We start from the raw sequence: 12,138 nt of genomic DNA, 5'->3' as shown, positions 1-12,138 counted from the left end.
GATAATAGTCATTAAAAATAATGTATATATACAGTATATATACAGTATATATACAGTAATAGCTGTGCTTAGTCCACAAAAATGAAATAAACCAATCAAAATTAGTTACTTGTGCTGCTTCAATAAAGCAGTCACCGTATTTTTAAGGTACATATCTGATTGTGACTGTATATATGATGTGTACACAGGAATCTCTTATATATACTAAATAACATCTATGCTGTAAGAATAAAGCCTGATGTGTAGCTGTGTCACTAATAGAGATGGTCAATGAGATGGAAATAATTCTGCACTGATGCTGATTTATGCAAATGTATGCACTCCCTTTGCTGATGAAATCAAATAATTTGATATGTTGTTAAAATTTGGTTTGGTGACTACAAATTAAAGGGTACCTGAGACGGACGAAAAGTAAAGTTTTATACATACCTGGGGCTTCCTCCAGCCCCCTTCAGGCTAATCAGTCCCTCTCTGTCCTCCACCACCCAGATCTTCTGCTATGAGTCCTGGTAATTCAGCCAGTCAGCGCTGTCCGGCCGCATGCCGCTCCCACAGCCAGGAACATTCTGCACCTGCGCAATAGTGCTGCACAGGTGTAGTATGCTACTGGCGGCGGAGTGTGTGCATGCGCACTACGCCCGACTGGCTCAAGTACCTGGACTCATAGCAGAAGATCCAGGTGGTGGAGGAGGACAACGAGGGACTGATTATCCTGAAGGCGGCTGGAGGAAGCCCCAGGTATGTATAAAACTTTAATTTCATCTGTCTCAGGTTTACTTTGTTACACAGTAGTACTATACTCTACATATGCACTCCCCACAGAGCTGCAGGGAATCCACTGAGAATGCTGTGCACATTGAACACAGAGGTGTTGTCTGTCACCCATAAACCTTGTTCAGATTGTGCATGAAGAATGTGTAATAGAGGAAGAATCCCCTCATTCCCCTGCAGAGTACCTGCACATCATTCTTACATGTACCCACACTTACATTGCCTAGGGCCTGATAGATGTTCTTTGTTCCGGCCTGTACCTTTTACAAGTACTCTTACCAAGGACTAGTTTTAGTCTAAAGGGAATAAATATAGTAGTCTACATATCCTTCTCACTTCAGTTGTCTTGTAAAATTCCTAAGCGTTGGCAGTTAAGAGACGAATTTCATGTTACATACTTTTAATCAACAAAATTGTAATATGCAAATTAGAGGAGTCGGAGTCGGGGAGTCGGTGGAATCCTAAACTGAAGAGTCTGAGTCGGAGTCGGTGGATTTTTGGACCGACTCCACAGCCCTGGTGGAAATAGGCCCTAAAGGAAAGCAACAAAGGGGCCATGCGTTTGTGTATAACACACAGCCACCTGTGCTGCTGACGCAATGTGCAATGTGTTCACACCCTTAGACATCTAAAGGCTTCTGGATGCAGACAAGTTCATTAGGACCTACAAAACCCAGGATGCTGATACATAAATGGCAAACTTACATCATGCAGAAAACGTACCTTAGATGAGACGGAGTACGCTGGCACACAATCAGCTATACATTTTCCATCTGTATAGTCTTCCACAGCCTGGATAAATGACAAACGTGAGGTGATAAGAAAAGGATTACGTTTTATCCAATACAGCCAAGTAAGTTACTTCTATATACATTTTCAAAAAAAAGTTAAAATTACTCCAACTGCATGGTGGAGATAGATAGGTGTGCATAAATGTATTCATTTTCTGCATTTATATAGCATTGACATGTTATTCAGCACTTTACATAGTTAATGACGAATCCACATTACGCACGTTCACCAAAATGTAACATCCCCATTGCAGTATACAGCCAGTTTTAGAAGCGCACTTCATCTACACAAGACAAATAACACTTCTATTGCTCTTTTCTCCTGGCGGACTCAAAGCTCTTGAGCTGCAGCCACTAGGGCGCACTCAGTAGGCAGTAGGCATCTGCTGTATTGCATCAATGCCCAACGGTTAATGTCCAAAGGTTAAAGGATACCACAACCGAACGGTTCTGGTAAAAATGATAACAGCACTGTGTAGGTTGTAAATGGCACATACCAGCTGCTCCTCCTGCCCCCCTCCGTCTGCCGCCGTGCTCAGTGTATACATCCCGGTGTGCGTCGACTTTACTGAACTTTGACCCGGACATACTGCGCCCTGTGTGCTCAGTATGTCCTTCCCTCTTCACTTCTGGCCGGCGCATAGTGCGAAGCTCAGCAGCACGCTGACTCCTCTGTGCTGCGTGTGCGCTCCATTACACCGAGCGTCACATGATTAGCATGGGACGCTTGGTTTAGTGGAGCGCACACGCAGCACAGAGGATTCAGCGTGCTGCTGAGCTTCGCACTATGCGCCGGCCAGAAGTAAAGAGGGAAGGACATACTGAGCACACAGGGCGCAGTATGTCCGGGTCAAAGTTCAGTAAAGTCGCATCACACCGGGAGGGATACATGGAGAACGGCACAAGACGGAGGGGGGCAGGAGGAGCGGCTGGTATGTGCCACTTACAACCTACACAGTGCTGTTATCATTTTTACCAGAACCGTTCGGTTGTGGTATCCTTTAAAGGGGAACTGAAGAGTGAGGTATATGGAGGCTGTCATGTTTATTTCCTTTTAAGCAATACCAGTTGCCTGGCAACCCTGCTGATCCTCTGCCTCTAATACTATTAACCATAGCCCCTGAACAAGCATGCAGCAGATCAGGTGTTTCAGTGGTTCAGACTTTAAAGCCAGATCTGACAAGACTAGCTGCATGCTTGTTTCTGGTTTTATTCAGATACTACTGCAGAGAAAAAGACCAGCAGTGCTGCCAGGCAACTGGTATTGATTAAAAGGAAATACACATGACAGCCTCCATATAGCTCTCTCTTCAGTTCCCCTTTAAGCACAGAACAGCTTCACAGGACACCTGGCAGCAGGGGGGAGGAGCACTTCACAAATCATGTCTAGTGTACACTGCTGCACTATCTATAGAACTGCTATTAAGCACTTCTTAATCTGCAGCAGTTTAGGAAAGGATCTGCACTTTTAACTGTAGTGCAGTTCTAGAAATTCACACTAAACTGTCACTATTTAAGGATACCCGAAGTGACATGATGAGAAAGACATGTGTATTTACAGTGCCTAGCACACAAATAACTATGCTGTGTGCCTTTTTTCTTCCTCTGTCTGAAAGAGTTAAATATCAGGTATTTAAGTGGCTGACTCAGTCCTGACTCAGACAGGAAGTGACTACAGTGTGACCCTCACTCAAATTCCAACTAAAACACTTTCCTAGCAGAAAATGGCTTCTGAGAGCAAAAAAAAAAAAAAAGTTAAAAAGGGGAATTTCTTATCAGTGAGGTTGACACTGTAGTCACTTCCTGTCTGAGTCAGGACTGAGAAAGCCACTTACATACCTGATATTTAACTCTTTCAGGCAGAGAAATAAAAAAAAGGAACACAGCATATTTATCTGAGTGTTAGGCACTGTACATACACGTCTATCTCATCATGTCACTTCGGGTATCCTTTAACCACTTCCCGACCGCCGTATTGACAGTTGGCGGCCGGGTAGTGGACCCCGCAAGGACCGCCGTACAGACAAATGGCGGCGGTCCTTGTAGGGGCATTGGCGGAGCGATCGCATCATCCGTGACGCGATCCTCCGCCGCTCACCCGCCGCAACATCCCGCCGGCCATACGGAAGCGCCGGCGGGATGTAAAACCGACGATCGCCGCATACAAAGTGTATAATACACTTTGTAATGTTTACAAAGTGTATTATACAGGCTGCCTCCTGCCCTGGTGGTCCCAGTGTCCGAGGAACCACCAGGGCAGGCTGCAGCCACCCTAGTCTGCACCAAGCACACTGATTTTTACCCCCCCCCTGCCCCCTGATCGCCCACAGCACCCCTCAGACCCCCCCCCCCCCCCTGCCCACCCCCAGACCTATGTTTACACCCAATCACCCCCCTAATCACCCATCAATCACTCCCTGTCACTATCTGTCAATGCTATTTTTTTTTTATCCCCCCTCCTGCCCCCTCCTGATCACCCCTCCACCCCTCAGATTCTCCCCAGACCCTCCCCCCGTGTACTGTATGCATCTATCCCCCTGATCACCTGTCAATCACCTGTCAATCACCCATCAATCACCCCCTGTCACTGCCACCCATCAATCAGCCCCTAACCTGCTTCTTGCGGGCAATCTGATCACCCACCCACACCAATAGATCGCCCGCAGATCCGACATCAGATCACCACCCAAGCGCAGTGTTTACATCTATTCTCTCCTCTAAACACCCACTAATTACCCATCAATCACCCATCAATCACCCCCTATCACCACCTGTCACTGTTACCCATCAGATCAGACCCTAATCTGCCCCTTGCGGGCACCCAATCACCCGCCTACACGCTCAGATTGCCCTCAGACCCCCCCTTATCAATTCGCCAGTGCAATATTTACATCTCTTCTTCCCTGTAATAACCCACTGATTACCTGTCAATCACCTGTCAATCACCTATCAATCACCCATCAATCACCCATCAATCACCCATCAATCACCCCCTGTCACTGCCACCCATCAATCACCCCCTGTCACTGCCACCCATCAATCACCCCCTGTCACTGCCACCCAACAATCACCCCCTGTCACTGCCACCCAACAATCACCCCCTGTCACTGCCACCCATCAATCAGCCCCTGTCACTGCCACCCATTAGTGTTGTCCGGATCATGAACGATTCGGATCTTTGATCCGAATCTATTTTATGAGTCGATCATCCGAATCATTAAAATGAACGATTCGGATCGCAAAAGGGGCGGGGCCTAGGAGCGACACGCCCCCTCTCAGCGGGCAGCGGGGTCCTGGAAGCAGGGATCGCTCTGTTGGATGGGAGCCAGGCTTGCACAGCCACAGGTAGATGAGAGAGAGGGGACATGGGTGCCACTGCCAGATATGTGTAGAGCACACATACTGGCTATAACGTGCTGCTGAGTATAGGCTGGCTGTTCCGTAGTTGTGCACAGTGATCACATGGGAAACTTTTGGCTCAGCACAGCTCAGTAACTTTGCAGGCACTGTGATTGCTTTGCAATATGATCCTCCTGCATTCCCTCTATACAGCTGCACTTATCTTCTGGGAATGCTTTCTTTCACTGTGCGACGTTTGCATTCAGAGTACACAGATGAACATATAGGTGAAATACATGTAAAGCATATGATTGCAGCATGTGGGTATTGTGTGCAAACATTTCTGCTCTCTGCTCGTCCCTCCTAGCTTCTCTGTCCACTCCCTGCCCTCTGTCCATCTTCTCCCCTTCTCTGTGTGTCCACCCCCCTCCCCTTCTCTGTGTGTCCACCCCCCTCCCCTTCTCCTGTCCACAGACCTGTCCTGCTCATTTCACCCCCGAATGCTTCCCTAGTAAAATGATCCGAGATTCGGATCAAAGATCCGGATCTTTTCAATGATCCGATTCGAATCATCCGGATCATTGAAAAGATCCGAACTTCCCATCTCTACCACCCATCAATCAGCCCCTAACCTGCCCCTAGCGGGCAATCTGATCACCCACCCACACCAATAGATCGCCCGCAGATCCGACGTCCGATCACCTCCCAAGTGCAGTGTTTACATCTGTTCTCTACCCTAAACACCCACTAATTACCCATCAATCACCCCCTGTCACTGCTACCTATCAGATTAGACCCCTATCTGCCCCTAGGGCACTCAATCACCCGCCCACACCCTTAGAACGCCCTCAGACCCCAGCCCTGATCACCTCGCCAGTGCATTGCTTGCATCTATTCCCCCCTCTAATCACACCTTGAGACACCCATCAACCACCTCCTGTCACCCCCTAGCACACCTACCCATCAGATCAGGCCCTAATTTGCTCCGTGTGGGCTCCTGATCACTCGGCCAAACCCTCAGACCCCCTTCCGATCACCTCCCCAGTGCATTGATTGCATCTATTTTCCCCTCTAACCACCCCCTGAGACACCCTCAATCACCTCCTGTCACCCCCCTAGCACTCCTATCCATCAGATCAGGCCCAATACAACCTGTCATCTAAAAGGCCACCCTGCTTATGACCGGTTCCACAAAATTCGCCCCCTCATAGACCACCTGTCATCAAAATTTGCAGATGCTTATACCCCTGAACAGTCATTTTGAGACATTTGGTTTCCAGACTACTCACGGTTTTAGGCCCGTAAAATGCCAGGGCGGTATAGGAACCCCACAAGTGACCCCATTTTAGAAAAAAGACACCCCAAGGTATTCTGTTAGGTGTATGACGAGTTCGTAGAATTTATTTTTTGTCAAAAGTTAGCGGAAATTGATTTTTATTGTTTGTTTTTTTTCACAAAGTGTCATTTTTCACTAACTTGTGACAAAAAATAAAATCTACTATGAACTCGCCATACACCTAACGGAATACCTTGGGGTGTCTTCTTTCTAAAATGGGGTCACTTGTGGGGTTCCTATACTGCCCTGGCATTTTAGGGGCCCTAAACCGTGAGGAGTAGTCTAGAAAACAAATGCCTCAAAATGACCTGTGAATAGGACGTTGGGCCCCTTAGCGCACCTAGGCTGCAAAAAAGTGTCACACATGTGGTACCGCCGTACTCAGGAAAAGTAGTATAATGTGTTTTGGGGTGTGTTTTTACACATACCCATGCTGGGTGGGAGAAATATCTCTGTAAATGGACAATTGTGTGTAAAAAAAAATCAAACAATTGTCATTTACAGAGATATTTCTCCCACCCAGCATGGGTATGTGTAAAAATACACCCCAAAACACATTATACTACTTCTCCTGAGGACGGCGGTACCACATGTGTGGCACTTTTTTACACCTTTAGTACGCTAAGGGGCCCAAAGTCCAATGAGTATCTTTAGGATTTCACAGGTCGTTTTGCGACATTTGGTTTCAAGACTACTCCTCACGGTTTAGGGCCCCTAAAATGCCAGGGCAGTATAGGAACCCCACAAATGACCCCATTCTAGAAAGAAGACACCCAAAGGTATTCCGTTAGGAGTATGGTGAGTTCATAGAAGATTTTATTTTTTGTCACAAGTTAGCGGAAAATGACACTTTGTGAAAAAAAAACAATTAAAATCAATTTCCGCTAACTTGTGACAAAGAAATAAAAACTTCTATGAACTCACCATACTCCTAACGGAATACCTTGGGGTGTCTTCTTTCTAAAATGAGGTCATTAGTGGGGTTCCTATACTGCCCTGGCATTTTAGGGGCCCTAAACCGTGAGGAGTAGTCTTGAAACAAAAATGACCTGTGAAATCCTAAAGGTACTCATTGGACTTTGGGCCCCTTAGCGCAGTTAGGGTGCAAAAAAGTGCCACACATGTGGTATCGCCGTACTCGGGAGAAGTAGTATAATGTGTTTTGGGGTGTATTTTTACACATACCCATGCTGGGTGGGAGAAATACCTCTGTAAATGACAATCTTTTGATTTTTTTTTTTTACACACAATTGTCCATTTACAGAGATATTTCTCCCACCCAGCATGGGTATGTGTAAAAATACACCCCAAAACACATTGTACTACTTCTCCCGAGTACGGCGATACCACATGTGTGGCACTTTTTTGCACCCCAACTGCGCTAAGGGGCCCAAAGTCCAATGAGTACCTTTAGGATTTCACAGGTCATTTTGAGAAATTTCGTTTCAAGACTACTCCTCACGGTTTAGGGCCCCTAAAATGCCAGGACAGTATAGGAACCCCACAAATGACTCCATTTTAGAAAGAAGACACCCCAAGGTATTCTGTTAGTAGTACGGTGAGTTCATAGAAGATTTTATTTTTTGTCACAAGTTAGCGGAAATTGATTTTTATTGTTTTTTTTTCACAAAGTGTCATTTTCCGCTAACTTGTGACAAAAAATAAAATCTTCTATGAACTCACCATACTCCTTAAAACTTATAAAGTCATTAAAATCAACACATTATATGGGAATATAATATACTCATTTAATGTGTTGATTTTAATGACTTTATAATGCACCTTGGCACTATATGCACTTATGCACTGCACTTTTTCCCTTGAAAAAGCTTCCAGTTAGGAAGTGAAACATGTTGGGTAGTTTAGTTATGGTGGGGGGTATGTGTATTTAGTTATTAATGTGATTAGTAAGCTGAAGTAGTTGAAATTTACTCTATACACTAGAAACTACTTGTCCGTTTGTTTTATAGTAACTAACTTTTGGCAGTAACCAGTACTATTTTAGACGTAAACATTAAACGTTAAGTTTTATCCCCTTAAGGAGGGAAAATATTTGTGAAATGTAAAACATTTTGGCAGGGAACACACTTGACTGTTTTCGTGCGCGTTTTCTGCACAGAAAAACTAAAAACTCATGTTAATCAATGGGCTAGTACACACTTACTGTGTTGGTCGTGCGCAGAAAAAAAACTGACATTCTGCCTCATGATTCTGCACATTTTGTCAGTTTTCTCTATCAACTACATCAGCTGCTGTGAAAAAACGTGCGCGTTTTCTTGCATAGAAACACTTGGTGTGCAGAAAAAGTATGCAGGAAAACGCACGCAGAAAACTGAAAGACAAGTGTGTTCACTGCCTTTAAGTTGCTTTTATGAAATGTTTACCTAAGAAGCTGTGCTGCCAATTAAAAGTGGGGTTGGAACTTTAGGAACACTTCAAACTAACTGAGTTTACACCACTTGTTGCTCAGTGGTCTTTAATGTGAACCTGAAGCGACGTGTGACACAATGGGATAAACATTCACATTTTTAATACTAGCCCTACTAAGAAATTATGCGACGCCTCTTACTGTTTTCCAGTACAGGAAGAGTAAAAAAAAAAAAAACATGAGTGATCTATGAAGGGAGCTTATCTACGCTAGTCAGTCCCATTTTCTGAAGAGCTTAAAGAGACTCTGAAGTTTTAAAAACCTCATTACCATTACTGTCCCTCTTAAAACTGAAAACCCCCTCAACCACCCCAAACTCACGGGGTACATCGCAGGCTCCTTCCGCACAGAGGCAGCGCAGCTCTGCCTCTATGCGCGTCAATCAGCGCGGATCGCTGCCTCTCCCCCGCCCCTCTCAGTCTTCCTTCACTGGGAGAGGCGGAGATACACGCTGATTGACGCGCATAGAGGCGGCAGCAAAATCCACGACCGAGAAAGTCGTGGATTTTGCCTGCCGTGTACCCCCGTGAGTTTGGGGTGATCGAGGGGGTTTTCAGCCGTGGTTCTGCGGCGACTTAAGAGGGACAATAATGTTAATGAGGTTTTTAAAATTAAAACCTCATTTTCAGGAGACTTCAGAGTCTCTTTAAGAAACGGAGAGAGACCACTAGATAAGGAGTTCAAAGGGTAGCGGCTGGATAGCGTACTGTTTAAGGCCTCTGTCTCAACTCTTGGCGCTTCCTGTTCAGTAAGCCAGCACCTATTCAGTAAGAAATTATATATACATACGCACACATATATACATACAATCTCTCTCTCTCTCTCTCTCTCTCTCTATCTATCTCTATACACACACACACACACACACACACACACACCTGGGGCTTCCTCTAGCCCCCCTTCAGCCTAATCTGTCCCTTGCCATCCTTCTCCGCCACTAGAAGCCTTGCTCCCACCGCAAATCGGGGCATACTGCACATGCGCGGCCCAACAGCGCAAGCTACCCACTCCTAAGAGCGTTATGCAAAGTACTACTGTGCAGGAGCAGAACACTCCCAGCCGTGGGAGCACAACGGGGAATTGTGCGTGGCTGGACTGCGCCTGCACCGACTGGTGGACTTACCGGGGGAACCTAGCAGGAGATCCAGGAGGCGGAGGACGACGGCGAGGGACCGATTAGCCTGAAGGAGGCTGGAGGAAACCCCAGGTATGTATAATTTTTTTGTTGGTTGCCATCTCAGGTACACTTTAAGGGATAAAAAAAAAAAGGGACAAATAGTTGGACTGTTTTTAAAAGACAAGAACCCAGCAGCCCATTTCTATTCTCCCGGGATAGCTCAGCAACTCACCAGCTATACTCGTGTCGTTTCAGTTAACTATTGACAACAAATATTCAAGATATGTCAAGGTTATACCAACCAGGAAAACAAGTACACAGTTGGATTTAGTCACAGTGCAAATGACAAATACCATGAAAGGCCAAACCAACCAGCAAAAAAGCAATGAACCTAATTAGACTGAGCTATCGCCTCGGTTACTGCTCATTTTTTGTGACACAAATGCATGTTAAAACACAGGTAAAGTAACCATCTAAAATACATGATATTTTAGTGCTTCATTGCTACACAAGACACCATGGGCCTGACTAGCCAGCGGTAATATTTCGTATTTATTTCGCACAGACATCCTCCACAGCACTGAGTATATTGTCTTGTCACTTTGCAGTCCCTCAAGAGGAGCTCAGAATCTAAACCCTAACATAGTCATGACTATGTATATATATTGTGTAGTGTATGCATCGTAGTCTAGGGACAATTTTTTTTATTTGTAAGTTTTTGGGATGTGGGAGGAAACCCACACAGACACAGGTAGAACATACAAACTCCATGCAGATAGTGCCCTGACTGGGATTCAAACCGGGGACCCAGCATTGCAAGGCACTAACACCAGCTGTGTACTGTGAGTTACACTATCAGGAAAAGAAAAACTAGTAATCACTTTTAGCCACAGACCCTGAACAAGCATACGCAGATCAGATGCTCTGACTGAAGTCTGACTGGATTAGCTGCATGCTTGTTTCAGGTGTGGGATTCAAACACCATGGCAGCCAAAGATATCAGAGGGGCTGTCAGGCAACTGGTATTGCTTAAAGGACGGGAAGGATATGGAGGCTGCCATATTTATTTCGATTTAAAGGATACGTCCATGCTTAAAAAAAATAAAGATCCACTTACCCGGGGCTTCCTCCAGCCCCTAGCAGCCATCCTGTGCCCTTGCCGCAGCTTCGGAGGCTCCCGGTCTCCTCCGCTGGCGAAGCCAACCTCGCTTGGTTGGGTTCCGGTTCGGCTTTTTCTGCGCTCCACCGCGCGGGTCACTTGATCTCGCTGACGTCATCAGGAGGGTACGGCAAAGGCACAGTAGTTATTTTTATTGCAGCCTGGACGTATCCTTTAAGCAATACCAGTTACCTGGCTGTCCTGCTGATCCTCTGCCTCTAATACTTTTAGCCATAGACCTTGAACAAGCATGCAGCAGATCAGGTGTTTCTGACATTGTCAGATCTGACAAGATTAGCCGCATGCTTTTTTCAGGTGTGTGATTAGCCAACTAGATCAGCAGGATGCCAGGCAACTGATTTTGTTTAAAAAGAAAAATATGGCAGCCTCCATATGCTTCTCACTGCAGTTGTCCTTTCAAAGGAATTACAAATGGAAGCCTCGCTTTAGGTTCCCCTAAAGTATATGTTTGGTGTCCCTTTTCAGACATTTTCTCTAGCACAACATTTTAGACTGGAAGGCTGCATCTTCCTAGGATTCTCTCTATATATTCCTCTTAGTCTGAGCACAAGCAGCTCTATTCATACATCCTGCTATTAATTCCATCAGATGGGCTTCCATGTTTTTCTTCTTTTAGAGGATTTTTACCTGCAGAAACTTGTTTTATACAGAAAGGAAACATTTGGGTGCTTAGTCAGCTGTCACTTGGCATGTTTAGATCTGTGTTTGGAGCTGTAAAAGCTTCAGTCAGATGAATATGGCATCGGTGCTACGAGCTGAATTTCCCAACCCTCAGACAAGACATCCTTGTGCAGAGCTGACCACAGAAAAGATGACTGTTTGAGGGCGTCTGAGGAAAATGTACTGTGGATGAGTCATAGGGGCGTGTGCAAGGATTCCCAGCTCATCCTCTGACACTCACTAAATGTAAATACATAGCTCCCAACTGTCCCCCTTTCTCCCTCTTTCAGGATTGATGTACAGATCTGTGTAAATATGTATTTTTCTACTAAAAAGTGTGTTTAATTGACTCTTAATGTTACTCCCCTCCTTTAAATTGATATTTTTCTTATTTTCATATGTTAAAGAAAACCTGTAATGAGAAAAACCTCCCCTGGGGGGGGGGTACTCACCTGGGGTGCGGGAAGCCCCCGGATCCTACTGAGGCTTCCCCCATCCTCCACGGTGGCGGAGATA

The 12,138-nt window shown here is 45.6% G+C and overlaps 1 protein-coding gene across 1 annotated transcript in view; it reads right to left on the bottom strand.

The window, feature by feature from the left end:
• MTFR1 (mitochondrial fission regulator 1) overlaps positions 1-12,138 on the bottom strand; it is a 58,021-nt gene that overhangs the window by 35,344 nt on the left and 10,539 nt on the right. The window contains exon 2 of the mRNA XM_068237442.1: positions 1,495-1,563. The gene's annotated coding sequence lies outside the window, so the exon portion shown is untranslated. The remainder of the gene's footprint in view (positions 1-1,494; positions 1,564-12,138) is intronic.

Source organism: Hyperolius riggenbachi, chromosome 5 (assembly GCF_040937935.1).
Source record: "Hyperolius riggenbachi isolate aHypRig1 chromosome 5, aHypRig1.pri, whole genome shotgun sequence".
Taxonomy (NCBI): domain Eukaryota; kingdom Metazoa; phylum Chordata; class Amphibia; order Anura; family Hyperoliidae; genus Hyperolius; species Hyperolius riggenbachi.
The sequence above is the reverse complement of the archived record's forward strand: the minus strand, read 5'-3'. Positions and strand labels throughout refer to the sequence as shown.